We start from the raw sequence: 20,589 nt of genomic DNA on the forward strand, positions 1-20,589 counted from the left end.
ATATTCAAGGCGTGATATCAGTGGGCAAAGATTATGAAGACCAAAACCCTGCCTCCCACACATTTTATATCTCTATTCCAGCTGTCTCTTCTATGAACACTTACTGCATTGAAGGACGTCCTCATATATAATATTCAATTCTTTTGTAATTATACTATATTTTCTCAATAAATCCATATAAGAAAGTACATTTACACACATATTTTTCAAGGCCCAATGCAAAGCCTACCTTTTTTTACAAAAAAACTTTTTTTACTTCTAATTGGAAGCAGTACTTCTGTCTCCTAACTTTCTTATTGGAGAGTAGGATGGATAGGACAATTAGGAAGAGGACTGAGATTTATTTAGTGTCTATGCTATGCCAGGTGCTTTACATGCATTTGTTGTACACATCTATCCAATGAAGTTAGCCTTATTAATCTTATTTAATGGGTGAGAAGCATGTCCCAGAGAGGGTCATTTGCTTCTGCAATACCAAATGGCTTATAAATGAAAGTAGGATATAACTGCTGATCTAGCTGCTTCGAAAACATCTGTGTTCTTCCTGCTGCCTTAGTGCACTTTGTACTTTTATTACATACCTTATCAGGGAACATACATTTTAATATCCCACATGTCAACAACCCCTCCCATTAAAAAAATTTAAGTCCTCATTCTGCATATTTTAAGAAGCATGGTGCCTTCTCTGGAATTTTGGAATGTGGTTCTGCTACCTCCTCTCCATGTGTTAGCTCACATGGAGCTCATTTCATGTGTTGCCAGCCCTCAGCAGCCCCAATTCGAGTGTAAATTCATCTTGGTATTTTAGGAAATAGCTCATATCTGCTGCTGTTCTGAATGTACCACAACTTTCTTCTCCACTGTCACCGAGGCCTTATCCATCCTTCTGAGATCCTGCAGCTGCTGTTTGCTCTCTTCACTACTTCAGCACATGCCAGGTGCTATGTTTGCTCTCTTCACTACTTCAGCACATGCCAGGTGCTATTTCTACAATTTTGCAAAACACGAGAGAGGCATGATTACTGTATTTAACATGCGTCCCTTAACGTTTAAGATAGAGAAATATCTCAGAAAAGCACAGCCAATGACTCAAAAGTAAATAGGAGACATGGCCATTCTTAAGAGTTCCTTAGTCGTCTCTGTCATCATACATTTTGCACTTGCTCTGTACCTCCTTGAGCCCAATATACTGCCAAGTAGTGGAGAGTCTGATTCACTCTCCACAGATCCTCCCTCCCGACTCTAATTCTCTCTCTCATTCACCCTTAAAGCCTTGTGTTTTATACCAGTCACGGAAAAAATGAAACATCGAGTTCATTCATTATTTAAGCATTGCATTGTGGGGGTATGTGAAAAACATGCCCATCCTATTCCCAGTAGGGAGATGGGCAAAAGAGAGCACACTTTACTAAAGTAAAAAGATGCACTAAGTTGTTTTCTAAAATAAAAGAGCCAGTTACCTTTAATACAAGTTGTATATCGACCTGCTCAGAGTTGAGTGCCTTGTGGTTTTACCAAATGATTTTAGGATTCATGACTTATTTAACTGTGTCTCTTTCATCAAACTACTTACTTTAACTGCAATGCCTTGTTTTATTTCTAACATTTTGTTAACACTTGCAATGAGGAGAATAGGTTTTTGAAAATATACTTGCTTTCATGTTGTCATCATGAATGTAAAATGTATGTGTGTGTGTGTATGCATGTGCATGAGAACACATGAGTACACACGTATTTCCACAATAGAATGGAAGCACTTAACTTTTGGGACGGTATCTTCCTCTTGTTGGTCTTTGTATACACTATTTATTTGGCCAGTGCTTTGCATGCTGTAATTTTAGAATTATCGGGACGTAAAACATTCTCTTGATAGTTTGCTCCCTAAACCACCTGGGGAAAGACAGAGTTGAGTGCCTTGTGATTTTACCAAATTATTTTAGGATTCATGACTTATTTAACTGTGCATCTTTCACCAAACTACTTACTTTAACTGCAATACCTTGTTTTATGTCTAACATTTGTTAATACTTAAGATGCCATTATATTACAAAATAAAAGATTTTTGGCAAAAATATATTAGTCCCAATAGGTCTTCTATTTTAAATGGACTTTACATATTACATATGGATGTGATTTTTTCACATAAAAGTAGCATATGCTCTAAGATATATATTCTTGAAATAAAAAGATTTCATTAAGAATATCTGGACATATTTAGTCACAGCTCTAATAATGAAAAAACAGGTTAATTATTTAAAGGTTGCTATGGTTCACTTTTTTTTTTTAGTGTGTTCCTAATGGTACCTGAGGAAGTAAAGAATCTAACCAGTAATTAAAACCTACACAAAATTAATTCTCTCCAAGTTCTCCATACTTCATGATTCTAAGAATTAAGGAAAACATGAACATTATATCGGCGAGTCATTTAATTTCTTTTGGTCTTGTAGATAAGAAGTTGATGTAAGGTATTTATAAAAAATTATATGTGAACCTATTTAATATCCTTGGATTTACAAATTTTTGCTAGAATTATTCTGACATAGGCAATTTGCCATGATTACATTGCTCCTATAATGTTTACAAAGACAGTGAATACCTCAAATGAATTTGGAAACCATTGCACATAGAAATTGTAAAGCTCATGTACTCACATGTCTTTGGAAAACTGCCAAAGAGTGGGCAAGCAAACTGCCAAATATGTGCATAGGGCATTCATGAATGACAAACTAAAGTGTGTATGAGTATGTGAAAACAGGTGGTCTGGATGCCTGGATCTGCAAAGCATCTGGGCCCTGAAGAGTGACTGCATTATATTTTCTACTCCCAAGAGAGAACAATTCTAATCATAAACATAAAGGCTGGCATTGTTCAGAGTCCTTTTGTTTGGCAACGTTTGCAAGGTGATAGAATAGAAGTGGAACCAAGCTATTAATATTTGAAAATTCTAAATCTCATCCAGAACTGCTTTGAATCACATCTATTCTTCTGCCGTTAGCAACACTAGATGCATATGTGTTAATACAGCTGCCCGATTCAGCTGCTTTTCACTTTTGAAGATGCACATATACTAAATAGATGGGATGGTTTTCTGTCTTTATTGTCTACTTTGGCCCTTAATCAATGTTACTAAACAAATGGTAATTATAAAATAATACTTTTGTCTTGATTTCTCCGTTTTTACCTCTTCAGCTTAAAGAGGAAGGGCTCCAAAGCATCTTCATAAACTATACTTTCTAGATTAACTGCTATGCATCCTCTACACCCAGCAAAACACTCTTTCAACATAAGTTGGGAGACTATTAAATATCAGTTTGGGCTGAACTAGAGCAAATATTAAAAGTAAGTTTGGGCTGAATTAGAACAAATCTGAATTATAGTTAATTCAATTATATATTTATATTCAATTAAAATAAAAATGAGTAAAGCTAAAAGCAATTGGAATGGACATTTTTATTCCCCTAATGTGCAGTACAAATCACTTTTTAACTATATATTTCAGTGATTCTCAGCCCTGAGCAAATTTTATCACCATGGCAGGAGAGAATGGGTCTTAAAAATATTGAAGCTTACTATCCACATGTCCATGATTAAATTGATCTAATTGATCTGAGGCAGGGTCCACATTTTGGTATTTTTTAAAGCTTCCCTAGTGATTACAATGTGCATCTAGTATTAAAAATCATTGCTACATCTGAAGTTCTAATTCAAACAACTTTAATATCCAATACTTCTACCCCATATAATATTTGTAACATCCTTCTCTTGTCATTTCTCTGGACTCAGTCAAAGTGTCTTTTGTTTACCTTTTTTCTTATTCTATGTCCTATTGAATCGAAGGGAAATTTAATTTTTTTTAAAGTACTGATTTTGAAACACCATGATCATTAATTGGTTTGTGCCTTACATGGTGAGAAGTGGATGGAAAATCTCCTATCCTACCTCTCGCACCCGCTACTTTGTTATTTGATGAACTAAATTGAAATGCGAAAGCATTTTTCCTTGTAGCTCTAATTTTAAGTTGATTAAAAATGTTTCACTTTTTAGCCTAGCGTTTCACAATCAGAAAATTGGATAGAAATTCTGAAAGGGCTGTTAGGGTAAGAAACCTCTCAACCTCACTTGTAAACAAACAACTGGAGTGCCAGCATTGCTTCCTGGTTGGTGTGACTGCTAAATATTTACCTTACATTATTATAATTTATCGTGTGTAATATATTAATAAGTGCCCTTATGGAGTAGAGTCTAGGGAACATGAAGTGAAAAACATTAGAAAAGTTATATAGCAATTTTACCCATGTGTTCTACGAACTACCTACAATGGCCTGTAGTTTTTTTTTTTAATTATCTCAATGTGAATACACACTCTGATACATCACAGATAGATATTTTTAACAAAATTACCTACAACAATAAAATTGCCACTTAACATTATAATTATCTATGTCTATTGTCTCTAGATAATACTACAAAATAACAACCCCCCCAAAAAACTGTGTCATTATTACAACTCAGCATTATGATTTTCCTAAAGATTTTCGTCACCTCTCACTTATCCATTTTCCCTTCTCTTTCCTCCCTTCCTTTCTTTCTTCCTTCTTTCCCTCCTTCCTTTATTGAATGTATACTCCTTTCTTTAAAAATATGAGACAAGGGATGCAGTAAAGAAAAAGTGAAAAAGGACATTTTTACCTTCTAGAATTACTTTTCTGTCTTCTCTAGTTCTCATGCAATCTTCTCCCCACTTTGCACATTTCACGCGCATTACATTGGGTCCCGACTGTGTAATTCCCACTAGCATCATATTGTGCAGACCTACTTAGGCTATTCATCATTATACACTGTGCCCTAACAAAACAGATAATATGCTCATACTGTCCATCTCAAAACATTCTTGTGCCACTATATATTTCCTTAGTGGTCTGCTAGATGTCTAGTGAGTCCAAATAATTTACAAAGTGTTCATAGTAAAAAATGACTTATGATAAAAAATGTTTTTCTTGGTCATAAAATTGTATGACTTCAGAGAAACGGCTGCAGCAGTTAGAAGATGAAAGAAACTAGCTAGAAGCCAGTCTGGTGCCAGCAGCTTTATGTGCTATCACATAGCAGGACATTATTCTCAGTTTTGTGGGGCCAAAATTGAGATTACTAGTTCATCCAGAGATGGATAAGTTAACTGACCTATAGTATCACAATTTATGAGAGATTGATAAATGAATGAATATATAAACTTTTCAAGTTTATATTATATTATTATTACTATTATTATATATCACATATTGCCACCATAAGATTTGAGTTACATACAAGAACTATTTTATTGGCCACTGTATTCTTAGTGCCTAGACTAATGCCTGGCACATATATTAGGCCTCCAATGAATATCTGCTATATCTATTCATAAAATAAAAAGATTCTCCTATAATTTTCTCCTTAATTCCTATGTCGTCCTCCAGGCTATAAATTCTATGAGGACAGAAACCATATTATTTACCTATGTTGTGTTGAGTTCTAACACAATGGCTTGGCTAATCAATACCTGAATGCACATTTTTTTTTCTATGGAAAACTAGAGTTTAAATAATAGTAATGCTGCCCGTGGGTGCTGCCAAGGAAACATCGTAAAAGTCTGTCTTCCCTGAAATCATGGCTAAGTCAGTCAGAGTCAAAACAGCTACAGAAACTCTTCACTAGAAGGTTCAGCTTTAAAACAACCGATTGGAGTGGGAGGAGCCGTTTTGAGCAATGGGGAACACTCAGGGACTGTGTGGTAATGAGAACTGCAAACACCAAGTGCTCCAGGGACTGTGGGTTTCTCACATATGCCACTGTGGAGGAGGTGGATGCACCCATGAATGAAAGCCACACAAGGTGGATGGAAGAGTTGTGGAACCAAAGAGAGCTGTCTCAAGAGAAGATTCTCAAAAACCACGTGGCCACTTAACTGCGAAAAAGATATTTGCTGGTGGCATTACAGAAGACACTGAAGAACATTACCTAAGAGATTATTTTGAACAGTATGGAAGAATTGAAGTGACTGAAATGGTGATGGACAGAGGCAGTGGCAAGAAAAGGAGCTTTGACTTTGTAACCATTGGTGACCGTGATTCAGTGGATAAGACTGTCATCCAGAGATACCATACTGTGACTGGCCACAACTGTGAAGTTAGGAAAGCCCTGTCAAAGAAAGAGATGGGTAGTGCTTCATCCAGCCAAAGAGGTCAAAGTGGTTCTGGAAACTTTGGTGGTGGTCACGGAGGTGGTTTTGGTGGGAATGACAACTTTGGTCATGGAGGAAACTTTAGTGGTCATAGTGGCTTTGGTGGCAGCCGTGGTAGCAGTGAATATGGTGGCAGTGGGGATGGCTATAATGGATTTGGTAATGATTGTGGTTAAGGAGGAGGCAGCCCTGGTGAGTCTGGAGGAAGCAGAGGCTGTGGAAGTGGTGGACAGGGTTATGGAAACCAGGGCAGCAGTTATGGCAGGAGCGTCAGCTGTGACAGCTATAACAATGGAGGCAGAGGAAGCTTTGGTGGTGTTAGTGGAAGCAATTTCAGAGGTGGTGGAAGCTACAATGAATTTGGCAATTACAACAATCAGTCTTCAAATTTTGGACTCATGAAAGAAGGAAATTTTGGAGACAGAATCTCTGACCCCTATTTTGGTGAAGGCCAATACTTTGCCAAATCATGAAACCAAGGTGGCTATGATGGTTCCAGTAGCAGCAGTAGCTATGGAAGTAGCAGAAAATTTTAATTACTGCCAGGAAACAAAGATGAAACAAAGCTTAGCAGGAGAGGAGAACCAGAGAAGTGATAGGGAAGCTACAGGTTACAACAGATTTGTGAACTCAGCCAAGCATAGTGGAGGCAGCTAGCTGCTACAAAGAAGACATGTTTTAGACAAATATTCATGTTTATGGGGGAAAATACTCGAGGATTATATTTGTGACTAATTATATAAAAGGTTATTTTAGTTCTCATTCTGTGGAAAGTCTAAAGTATTCCAACAAAGGGTTTTAATGGTTTTTTTTTTTTTGCATCTATGCTGCTGATTGCCAAATGTAGTAGTCTGATCATGATGCCGAATAAATGTGTCTTTTTTAAAATAAAAAAATAGTAATGAGAGTAATGATGGTGATGATGATGATGACACAATCAGGAAAAACAGATTATATGTGGTCATGTTAAAAGAGTCAGTTAACCATTACACAAACATTCATTGTCTACCATATGACAGGCACTGATCTGGGCACACTGGGAAAAATGCAGTAACTGTGAAAAGTCCATGTCCAACATAAATTATGTTCTGTAAGGAGAAGACAGTCAGTAAATACCAAGTCAATGCATAATTAAGACAATTTAGAATACTGAAATTTGTTATGAAGATTTCATGGCAGTGAGTGAGTGTGAAGGTGGTTTTGATTAAGTGAATGACTGGACAGGCAGGGGAACATGGGAGGCAGCATTTTAGTTAACTCAGTAGGGATGGCCTCTGTGAAGATGGTACATTTGAGGAGAACAGCCAGGAGAACATCTGAGAGAAGGTCATTCCAAGTAGAAGAAGCAACAAACGTGAATGCCCTGAGATGAAGTAAAGACAAGTGTGACTAGAACACAGTTACTGAGGAGGAGAGCAGAAGTACAGGCAGATCAAGTTAGGCCATGTGGAAGGCTGTGATAAAGCTTGTTGATTTTATGAAGCATAATGGAAAGTGGTTGGAAAGGCTTTAATCAAGAGAGGTAGAATATTCTACTTGATCTTTTGAAAGCATACGCTGGGTGCTTTGGGGAGAACAGACTGATGGGGGAAGGATTAGAAGCAAAATGATCAATTTCAAGCTTGTTGCAGGTTTTTGAGTGAAAGATAAGGTGGCTTAGACTAATAACAGACATGGTAAGAAGTGGGTGGATTTGTGATAGAAATTTATATGTTGAGAAAACAGGAATGGCTGATGGGGTTAATGTTGGGTGTGGAGAAAAGTTGTCAGGAAATGTATGCCATTGCTATGTAATGGTTAAGGAGGGATTGAGATGGTTGGAAAACCATCTTAATTGTTCAATTTTGGCCATGTTGAGTTGAAAGTATCATTACAAATCAAAGCAGATTTATCAAGAAGGTAGCTTTGGTGTTCAGAGAAAAGTGCCTTGTTGAAAAATACAAATTTAAGATTTACTCATATATATATGTTATCAAAATCGTGTGATTGACTAGTAGCGCCTAGTGAGGGGAAATGATTCAGAACATTGTCACTTTTAAAAGTCTGATATAGAAAGAGAATCCAAGAAAGGAGATTGAGAAGAAGCAGTGGTGATGTAGAAGAAAAACTATGATGCCATAGAAATCTAAAGTAGAAAGCGTTTCAAGTAGGAAAGAGGGCTAAATGCTGTTGAGAATTTGGTAAGATGAAGACAAAATAGATGTCGATGCAAACTATTTTACTGCAGTAGAAACATAAATGTCTTGGAGTCTTCAGAGGTGAAAATGGCAGACATGGATGTACAAACCATATTTGAAGAAGTATTGCTGGCTAGTAATTAATGAAGGAGAATGATGCAGTAGCTGGTAAAACAAGGCGATGGGAGATTTTTTAAAAAATGATTTGATACATTAAACCTGGTTTTATTCTGATGGAATGACTCAGTAAATGGCAGGAACTGAAGAAGCAGGAGAGATAAACAAAAGTGTAATAGCTACATCTTTGAGAAGGCAAAACTTCTTGGCACCAGGGCTTCAGTGGCAGAGTGGCCAATTAAAATTCCTTTATTATTTCAATGGGAAGTACAGGGTATTTAAGTGCATATGTAGGTGAGATGGTAAAATTGATAAAGGACAGATTTTTTTCTTTAGTAGCAGTTATTTTTATACATGAAATATTTGGTAAAGTCATCATCAAAGCATGAAGAGTCTTTAGGAAATGTTGGAGAAAGAAGAGGAGATTTGAAATTGTATTAGAAAAAAACTGATATTATGACAGGACTAAAAAGAGATTGCTTAGAAGTTTTGAACACCTTTTGAAGTTTGCCTTAATATTTAAGAAAATCCATTCAGTATATTTATGTCACTATTTTTTTTTTTTTTTTTTTTTTTTTTTAGCAATATTCAGCTTTTCAGCTGTAGCCAAGAAGTCCATAAACATTTAATTATAGTAAGGGCTGAGATTCGCTAGGAAAGTCAAAGAGTGAGAGAGAGAGAAAGAGAGAGCTAAATGCTGAGTCATTAATGGGAAAGATAGGCAAGATTTATATCAAAGGGTATGAATTTGAATTTTTGAGAGTACAAGTGAAAAATTCAGCACTGAAGTAATAATAAGTGCTATTCCGTCCCCTTGAATGTCTGAGCTGTGTGAGAGGTGTGTGTGTGTGTGTGTGTGTGCATTTCTGTTAATGGCCATTACCTGAAAGGGCTGTAGAAGAAAGTGTTCACAAGACATGGCAAGAGACGGCAAGTGTCAGTTGGAAGCACGAAGGTAAAAAGAAGTTTTTTTAATATTTAAATATATAGAGTGGCTATTGATAATTGGGTGTAAGTTTTTAGTGGCATAGAAAAATATTTAAAAATGTAGAAGGGGAATGGAAAATGAGGTCAGAAGAATAAATATGAGCAAAGCACAGATACAATCATCTTTTGATGATGGGCCATCTGATGGTGACAAAAATGGACTAGGCTGTGACAGAGCAGGACTTCTGAAGTCGTGCTTCTACAAATAGGATTCAAACAGTCTCAATATCTTCAGCTGATCGAAAGGGGCTGGTGGTGTACCTTGAGCCTGGCATGATATAATTTGTTTTTATTTAATATTAATGCTTATTGTAACTCCTCTTATTACTATCTATTTATAATAAACATACACCTACAGCCCTACCTCTGAGCCTCATATGTAAAGAAGACCACCGAGATAAATGTAGTGTCTAGTTTAGTTAAAACAGATATTAAAGGCCACAGAATAAACAGCTGAATTAGTCAAGGGTGCCTTTAACTGAGTAATAACAATAAAATTGTGTGGAACACAAAACATAACATATTTTAAAACATATAGGCATCTTTTTGCCTATTTTACATTTCATGCAAAAATTACTTTCACATATTGTTTATGAGAAACTATTTTTAAAAACTTATGCTGAGACTTCTATCTTCATATTTTCATAAATATTGTTTATTTTGCAGTAGAACGATAGCTAAAATTTAATCATTATTATAACATTAATAAAAGAGTATAACTGAAATCTATTTTAACGATAAATGATAATTCTCTAATAAATGTTAAATTTCAATGTCATGGAAGAAAACTTATTGTTTATTACATGAAGAATTTAAATTTTACTGATGCCACAATTTCCCTGCTAATTCATTGTTTTCTTAATAGCACATAATTGTTTGAATAAAATTTGATGTCTCCTCATAAAAGAAAAGGCATTGTGAAGGAGCATATTCAATTACAACTAAAAAGTGTAGTTAAATTATAAAGAAATTTGAAAATAACATTAATGTACATTAATGTACTCCATTAATCACTCCATTATACATTCCAATATAAAGAAACATATATGGAGAAAGTATACATCAAAATGATCAATTATGATAATGTAAAAGTATTCATTGTCCTGTGATTTAATAATTTTTTAAAAACCAATTAGAAGACATATGAAAATAGTGAAGTCTTAAAATCTACATAATGCTACTGTCTTGCTTTCAAGAGAGCATTGCTGAATAGCTACATATAAATTCTGACAAGAGAATGTCCGTTTCAAATGCACCACTTTCAGTCAGCTATTGAATACTATTTCGACCTTTCCATTCTTTCTGGTCTTTCACTCATTTAGGTAATTATTGAGCATATACCATGTATGTATGATTATAAATTACAATAAGCTCAAAAGACAAAGTGAAGATTGAAATTAGACACTATCATAGAAATACCTAATCCACTTTTGGAACTCGGAATCAATTTATTTGAATAAGTGACATTATGCAAAATCTACAGAATGTAGAACAATTGTGCAGAAAAATATGAGAAAATAACATTTTGTTATAGAGATAATGTGTCAAAGATGATAATCAGTTAATTTATCGACCTGAATTCTGAAGACAGTCTGATTTTTATAAAATTAAATATATATGTATATATACATGTAATATATATATACTAGATTTTTCCAGTATGTTGAGAAAAATGCTTATCTATAGCTGGGTGATTCTGAAAAACTCTAATCTGATGATTGACAAATAATTCAAAACTACGTTTGACTACTTTCAAATATTTTAAGGCTTTGATATCTTTCTAAATAAGACATAAACCCAACCTCGTGTATTCTAATGATGTAAAATTTTAATTATTCCTACAGAAAAGTATTCGAAGCTTAACATTTAAAGCACTTTTTCTTTCACTTCTGTGGCCTATTATCTTTTACTGTGTATGCAAACATTAAAGCATAGGCACTTTTATGTACTAATAGTTCTATAGCTTGTTAAGAACAAATATATGCTTTGACTTAGTGCTTTTTCTATGTTTCTGTTTCTTCTACAATTAGGGATTATTTTTTGTTTGCTTGGTTAAATGGGTGCTAGCAGAGCATAGTGACTTGTTTTTTGATTTAAAGAAAATCTTTAATCCAACCGATACCGACGATCCACAATCTAATCTGATTCATTAGTGTTTCTAGCTCTTGATTTCTCAGGGGAACCAACATTCCTTTTAGCACGCTTCTGCCACACTTTCCAGTTACATCAGGTGCTACGTGAATATAATGGACTTATTTCATTTACACTTTTCCATTATTGCAAAAAAGAAGTGATTTTCTAAATGGTCTCTAATGACCAGAATGAGCTAATTCAGCTTCCCAAAATGCCTAACTTTAACTGAGGAACAATCTATGTAAGGTTGAATTACCATTATGTCTAGCTGTAATTATTACACTGAGAAATCTTTGATCCTTAAAGTGTGGAGCCCAGAAGTATCTGTCTTAGTTGAAAGTTAGTTCATAATACAAACACCAGTCAGACCCACCATACTTTTTAGCTATACTCTTAAACATTTATGATCTTCTTCATACATGAAATTGCATAAACACAAAAATAACCAATTATTTTAATTCTCCATCAAATTAATATTGTCACAATTGTTTTGTTCATGTAAGTTAGAAAGAATGAATTATACCTACTATTTGCTAGCATAATAGAGTGACCAAAGTCAATAACTGTACATTTCAAAATAACTTAGAGTGTAACTGGGTTATTTGTAACTCAAAGAATAAATACTTGAGGGGATGCATACCCCATTTTCCATGAGGCACTTATTTCACATTTCATATCTGGGTCAAAACATCTCAAGTACCCCGTAAAATATACACTTACTATGTAACCACAACAATTAAAAAATAAAAGAAATATAAAAAGTTTAATGTAATGAACATACACAAAATGCTTAGTGCAAAGAATAACACCTTGCATTTAGGTAAGATGGAGCAATACAAAGAGTAAATTAGGAAGTTTACAATTTAGGTGCCAAATTCTATTTTTGCCTATAAAATTATATTTCCTAATACAAACTATTTAGATAATACTTCACTTTTTTTGTTTTTTGTTTCCCTACATAAATTATATTAGAGTGTTTTATCCTGAAACGTAAGTTCTGAAGCTTCTGAGATGATTTGGCAAGTCATTGTAACACTCTTGGATGCTAAGGATATATTCTCATTTTGCTTGACAGAAGGAGGTAAGGACAGCTCTGACAGCATTATGTAGTGAAAACAAATGTGAACGAGTTTGATGCTCTTATTTTAGCACAAAAAACCTCTTTAATTCCTCAATTTTGACCTTAGAAATACTCATATTAGCAAGTTGTACCTCATGAAACACATTTTTCTATGAGTCAATAAAATGAATGTGGTGGTTAAACTTACACGTTAACTTGAATGGGTTCAGGGGTACCCAGAAAACTGATGAGACCTTATTACTGTGATAAATATATGAGTGCAGATATCTATTCATGATAGCAAATATATGGAATCAAACTATATGATTTGATATATATAATATTTTACATATATAGTTATATATAAATTTGTTATACATGTAATATAGATGCATGTAACATATGTACATACACAATTGAATACTATACAGTCATTTTTAAGAAATTAAATCATGTCTTTTGCAGCAACATGGATAGAACTGGAGGCCATTATCGTAAATGGAACAGCTCAGAAACAGCAAGTCAAATACCACATATAAGTTGGGGCTAAATAATGTGTAAACATGAATGTAGTGTGGAATAATAGTCTTGATGACTTGGAAGGGTGGGAGCAATGAGAAATGACTTAATGGGTACAATGTACATTATTCAGGTGATGGTTACACTAAAAGCCCAGACTTATGACTATCCAATATATCCATGTAACAAGACCACATTTGCACCCCTTCAATTTATACATCAACAATAAAACATTATTTCTGTTATGTTTGTGAGGATATTTCCAGAAGGGATTAGTATCTTAATCAGTAGACTGAGTAAAAAAGTTTTTTCTTCCACCACCACTACCAATGTGGGCAGACATTATTCAAAATGTGTGGAAAACTGAATAGAACAAAAAAGGAGAGGGAGGGGTAGATTTTTTTTCTCTCTTCTTGGCTAGGACACATCCCTTTTCTCCTTCCTTTGGACACCGAAGCTCCTGTTTCTTGGGCCTTTGGATTCAGAACTTATCTCATCACTTCTCCTGATTCTCAGTCCTTCTGCCTAGGACTGAGTTGCCTACACCATTATTGGGTCCTGTGATTCTTTTGGACTCAAGACTCAGTTAAGTAGGACCCAATTTAGGAAATTTTAAACTATGCTACTCTTTGTCCTACAAGGATTGTGTTTTCACAGGTAAGTGGTGTCATCTGATTGCATATGTAAGCACCACTTCTGATTGCAGAGAAGATTAGAGATGGTGATGGTTGACCTGGGAATTAGTGAAAAGGAAACAGCAGTAGTGCATAGGAGAGGTGATATAGTTTGGACTTGAATGCTATTTGGAGAAATGCCGAGGAGGTGATAAACTTGAGGCATATTGTAGGAAATAAAATGAATAAAATTTGGTGCTAGAATTTCTTTGGCAGTTGAAAGAAATGGAATGTTCCAAGATTTGTATATTTGATAACTTTTGAGGGGAAAAGGTGTTAGGCAAGCAAAGAACAGTCAGGAAAATACAAATTGTGTTTTATACACATTAAGCTTTAGGCACTTTTAAAATGTTAACATAGATATACACATGGAATCGAAAGAAAATGTTTGGCCCGTGTATATAAATAAGTGAGTAATTTGTATAAAGATGATACTATACAATATGGATGAAGGTAAGATCTAATCAAAAGGGAAAAGAAAGTAGATGAATGTCTAGTACCTGATCTTGGGAAACTTTACTTTAAAAATAATTGATGGACTGGGTGGGGTGGCTCACACCTATAATCTCAGCACTTTGGGAAGCTGAGGTGGGAGGATCACCTGAGGTCAGGAGTTTGAGACCAGCCTGACCCACAAGCTGAAACCCCATCTCTACTAAAAATACAAAATTAGCCGGCTGTGGTGGTACACGCCTGTAATCCCAGCTACTCCGGAAGCTGAGGCAGGAGAATGGCTTGAACCCAGGAGGCAGAGGTTGCGGTGAGCCGAGATCATGCCATTGCACTCCAGCCTGGGCACCAAGAGCGAAACTGCATCTCAAAAGGAAAAAAAAAAATTGGTGGAAAATAATAAATTGAGCAAATACAATAGAGAGATAAGACACTAAAGCAAAATAGCTTCACAAACAACAAACAACCCTAGACAAAACCAAAATAACAACAAAGAGGGTACTATCGTTTCATAAAAACAAAATGAAAGAACATTGCTGGAAAGAAAGAGTGATGAACAGAATTGAATAATGCTTTGAGATTATGCAAGAAAAATGTGGAAAAATCCTAACTGAATTAAGAAATATAGAGATATTGAGTTATTAACAAAGCAATCTTATATATCTTAATCTTTGTGTCTGCCTAAAATTCATAATTTGAAATTCTAAACCCCAATTTGATGGTATTAAGAAGTAGGGCCTACTGAGAGGTAATTAGGACATGAGGGTAGAGCCTTCATGAATTGGATTAGTACCTCTATAAAATAGGCCTAAAGTAGCTCACCTATTCCTTCCACCATGGGAGGACACAGTGAGAAAGCATCATTCAATGAATCGGAATGGGAACCTTTCCCAGACACAAAATCTGTCAGCACTTGATCTGAAGACCGCCTAGCCTTTAGAACTTTGAGAAATAAATATCTGTAGTTTGTGAGCTCCCCAACTTATGGTATATCATGATAGCAGTCAAAATGGATTAAGATACAATCAAAAGTTTTTTTGGTGGTGTGGTAGTTTTATGTGCAAATGTGGCCAGACTAGTACCTTCTTATTTAATGAAACACTAATGTAGTTGTTGCTGTGAAGGTATTTTGTAGATGTCATTAATACCCCATTAGCTGACTCTTAATAAAGGAAATTGTTCTCAATCATGTGGATGAACCTCAACAAATCAGTTAAAAGACCCACTTGAAGGCAAACACTGAGGTTTTCCTGAGGAAGAAGAAATTCTGCCTGAAAACTGCAGCATTAATCTTTTCTCAAAAGTTCCATGGCTACTGGCCTATCCTCAAAACTTTGTGCTTACTAGCCCTAACTTTTTCTCTCTCACTTACTCTCTCTCTCTCTCTGTGTATATATACACATACATATACATATGTATATATACACATACATATACATATGTATATATATGTATATATGTACACATATACATATATATACACATATGTATATATACACATATATATACACACAGAGAGATTGTATATATACAGTCATGTGCTATATAAGGGACATTTCCTTGAGTAATGAATGACATATATGCTAGTGGTATCAAGGGATTTTAATGGAGTGGAAGAGTTCCTGTCACCTTCTGATATCATAGCTGTCATAAATTTGTAGTGCAACACATTATTCATGTTTGTGATGAGGCTGGTGTAAACAACCTAATGTGCTGTCAGTCATTTAAAAGTCTAGCACATATAATTGGGTACAGTACACAATCCTTGATAATTGTAATAAACTATTATCTAACTGGTTTATGTATTTATTGTACTTTTTATAGTTAGTTTACAGTGTACTTCTACGTACAGAAGCAAAGTTACCTGTAAATGAGCTTTGGGCAGGTCTTTGGGAGGTATTCCTGAAGAAGGTATTGTTATTATAAGAGGTGATAGCTCCATGGGTCTTACTGCTCCTGAAAACCTTCCCGTGGGACAAGATGTGGAGGTGAAGGACAGTGATACTGACGATCCTGATTTCGTGTAGGCCTAGGCTGCTGTGTGGGTTTACGTTTTGGTTTTTAACAACAAAATATCTTCAAAAAACTGTAATGATTGTAAAAGTAGAAAAAAGCTTGTGGAATAAAGATATAGTGAAAGATAATATTTTTGCACAGCTGTACATTGTGTTTGTGTTTGAAATCATGATATTATATTTCAAAAAGTTAAAAAAAGAACATTTCTAAAATAAAAAAGTGGCAGCTAAGATGAATTTATCATGTAAGAAATAAATTTAAAAAATACACCTAGGGTAGCCTAAGTGTGCAGTGTTTATATGGTCTGCAGTGGTATATGGTAATGACCTAGGCCTTCACAGTCACTCACCACTCACTTACTGACTTACCCAGAGCAACTTTCAGTCCTGAAGGCTCCATTCATGGTAAGTGCTGAATCTGGGTGTATCATTTTTTTAGTCTATTGCAACTTATTTTCACTGTACCTTTTCTATGCTTAGGTTTAGATACACATGTTTAGATATACAAATCCTTGCCACTGTGTTACAATTGCCTACAGCATTCGGTGCAATTACATGCTGTACAAATTTGTAGCCTATGAGCAATAGGCTATACCATATAACCTAGATGTATAGCATGTTATACTATTTAGAGTTGTGTAAATACACTGTGAATTTTACACAATGACAACATGACCTGAGGACTCATTGTTCAGAATCTACTTCTGTTAAGTAACACATGACTGTATGTGTGTATACACACACACACACACACACACACACACACACACACGGAGAAAGAGAGAGAGAGATGGATCAGTGATGAGATCTAGGTACTTTGAGTGGAAGCCAGACTGGAGTGAGAGAAAGCGAGAATATGTAGAATATTCCCTTGGAATTTGGTTCTGAAGGGCAAGAAAAGCTGCATGATAGCTGGATAGAAAACAATTAATGCTAATTGAAAGGCTGCAATAGAAAGGAAAAGGTTGAATACACACAATACAGAAAAAAATTGGTAATATTTTTGATGCAAGAAGGTTGTGCGGATAGTAGTTATTGTTCTTAAATGATGATTGTGAAAACTTAGATCTAGGAATATTGATTCCAGTTATAATAACTAGAATCTGTGTGTATCCAGTGTGATGGTGGTTTGAGTTTCTTTTATGAAGTAGCCTGTGAAAATATCCATTTAAAGTGAGGACATGTAATGTTGGAAAGAGGAAATTACAGGTCTGAGAATAAGAGAAAATTTAGAATATGAATTTAGGTCGGATTTCAAGCATAAACGTGGCTATGTATGCCAGTATTTTCCCTCTTTTTATGAAGTTTCTTTAAAACAGAAACAACAATAATCATAATAAGAGAAAGAACTTACAAAGTCAGTTTCCTTTCATGAAATAGGAAACAGATTAATCTCGAGATTCCAAGTTATGTGAAAAATCCCACAAAAATATATGTTATTTGGCAAAAGCTATATAAGAGAACACAGAGAGGTGTACATAATAGCAGCAGGGACTGGAGGGGGGGCATTATTACAGAAAATAGCAGAAAAAATATATTTTCTAAATGTACATTTCTTTCTTCAAAAACAAATATGAGAACTGGGGTGAGTGGAAATGACAGAGGAAGCTCTTCTGAGAGTGATTTTGCTCAGAACACGGATCTGTGCAATGAGACACAAAAATCTGTCGGTCTCTATGGCACCAGAGGTAGAGTGAGTCTTTGATATATAAAAGTTTCCCTGCCTAGTAGATTACTAGAACACTTCCTATATAAAGGAAATGAATAAAAATAGCTTGACCAGGGATATTTAACATATATCATGTTAAAATAATACAATAAAGGAAATTAAATAAAATTAAAAGAAACATAAGTGAAACTAAAAGAAGATAAAGAACATACAAACGAACCAACAGATAAGGTGTCCAGAAAAAAATACTGCTGGAGATAAAATACAAATTTTGTTCATTATTTTCTCATGAGGTAACACAAATAGTAAGCAAACCACTTTGATCAAAAAGGCAACAACACAGACATTTAAAGAATCAGGGACAGGAGGATATGAAAGATGGAGGTGACAGAATGGGAATAGAGAGGGAATTGAGAACAAACAGGAAAAATTAACCGCAGCATCAAAGCAATGAAGACAAACTTGGAAGGAGCACAGGGATAAAGATTCTGCAGAAAACACAGTAGTACACATAGTGAGTACAAAACTGAGAAAGAAGCTCAAGGAAAGGGAAATTTTAAAAAGCATGAGTTAAAAAAGAGAATAAACGATAGATTTAGAAGGTAGAAAACATATATAGCATAGGTATAATTGGAGACTATGAAGACCTGAGCCAAAACAGTGGAGTAGAACAGAATTTAAAAATGTTTGATAGTAATAAATAAGTACAATTAGAAATAAATCTACATACTAAAGGGGAAGACCATATGGCTAAAAAAAGAAATCACGTTTCTTTGAGGGAGGTAAATTAATTCAATTGGGGCTTATATATTTTTGTCCACAACATTTAGGGTTAGAAGAAGGTGAAACAATATGGAAGAGATATCCTCAGTGAAATAAAATAATATCATCATGAACTTTACATTTATCCAAACCTTTATCTAATATTTTCAAAGAAAAAATTTTAAAAAGTATATAGGAATTTATCCATATGACATTCATATACCAAATGAGATATTGTCAAGTTTATTTAGTTCATTGTTTGTAATACACTAAGATTGGAAACAACCTAAATATATAAATTCTGTATATCCAAATAATGACAAAATCATAGGAGGTATTTTTTATGTGCTGTTAAACATCTCCAAAATACATTATTAAATTATAAAGGAAAAAGGTATAGATAATGTTATATAGTTGTTCCTTGATATTTTTGAGAGTTTGGTTCCAGGATCCTCATGACACTAAAATTCCCAGATGCTCAAGTCCCTTATAAAAAATGATTTGATATTTGCATATAACTAGGCAAATCCTCCTATATGTTTTACATTATCTCTAGAATACTTGTAACACCTAATAAATTGTCAATGATATGTAAATTGTTGTTATACTGTATTGTTTAGGGGATAATAACAAGGTTAAAAAAAAGTGTGCCTATGTCCGGTAGAGATGTAATTATCCATTTTTATTTTCCAAATTTGTTAATCCACAGTTGTTTGGATCCATGAATGCAGAGCCCAAGGATACAGTGGTAGAAGTAAAAATAAAATACTGGAAAAGTAAGAATTAGTTTTTGCATTTACATATATTAAAATGTTATAGAAAGCACATAAACACCACTAACAGTAATTATGTTGAGGGCAAAGTATGGCAAATGGAAGATGGACAAGACACTAGGAGAAAGATTTTTACATTGTCCCTTGTTTGGTATTTTTCAGTTTCTGAATCACTGGAAAGAATTATATTCAAAAAGGAAATGAAAAAAATGTAATTTTAAAAAGAAAGCATTGATATAGTAGGTGAACTAACTGAACAAATACTCCTAAAGTCAAACTAGTTTTTTTTCTAAGAAGATTTTGAGAAGTCAGCTTAGAAAAATGTCATATTTGCAACATGATTTTCCCTAACATTGGTTATATCATAAGAAATAAAGAATCCAAATCAACCTGTGATCCTGCCCAGCTATGTGGCTGTAACATATGGCAAAGTTAATGTCACTAGTTCTGTTTCGACTAAAATCAAAACATGTGACAATCCTAGTGAATTATTTAGAAAACAATAACAAAATATACACGATCATTAGTTAAAGTCATTGTTGTGTATGTGTCTGAGTTGTTACATCTTTGTCATCTTTGGAATATTGGGGTTTCCTAGACGATCTATGTCATTTAAAAGCTACTGAACATATTTTAGGACAGGGTAATTGCAGATATATACAAATTGCACAAAGCTCCTTATTGAGAGAAGGAGTGCCATAAGTTAGCCACACATAAACATGATTTTAGAATACATTCATGAGAACTTAAAAGAAAAAAATCAATATTGAACTATCATTCTCCATTGCGTATGCAGTGGCTCTCCCTCTCAAAATAATATATATTTTAACGAGCAACCTGGTAACATTCTGTGCTACCTGTATGTACTCCTGTAGTACTAGATGGGAGGACAGAAATACCAAATTGCCACTTCAAATTTTATAAGCAGATACAATGATGTCTTATTTTATATTATTGCCCAGGATATATAAATAAATTATTACCCCTGGGCAGCTTTAAAAGTGAAATTTCTAGTGATTCTGTTACCATCCAG

General features: G+C 34.5%; 1 pseudogene; it reads left to right on the forward strand.

Moving 5' to 3' along the window:
• Window positions 1–673: 673 nt before the first annotated feature.
• Window positions 674–6,756, forward strand: LOC104666467 (annotated as a pseudogene).
• Window positions 6,757–20,589: the final 13,833 nt, after the last annotated feature.

Source organism: Rhinopithecus roxellana, chromosome 1, assembly GCF_007565055.1.
Source record: "Rhinopithecus roxellana isolate Shanxi Qingling chromosome 1, ASM756505v1, whole genome shotgun sequence".
Taxonomy (NCBI): Eukaryota; Metazoa; Chordata; class Mammalia; order Primates; family Cercopithecidae; genus Rhinopithecus; species Rhinopithecus roxellana.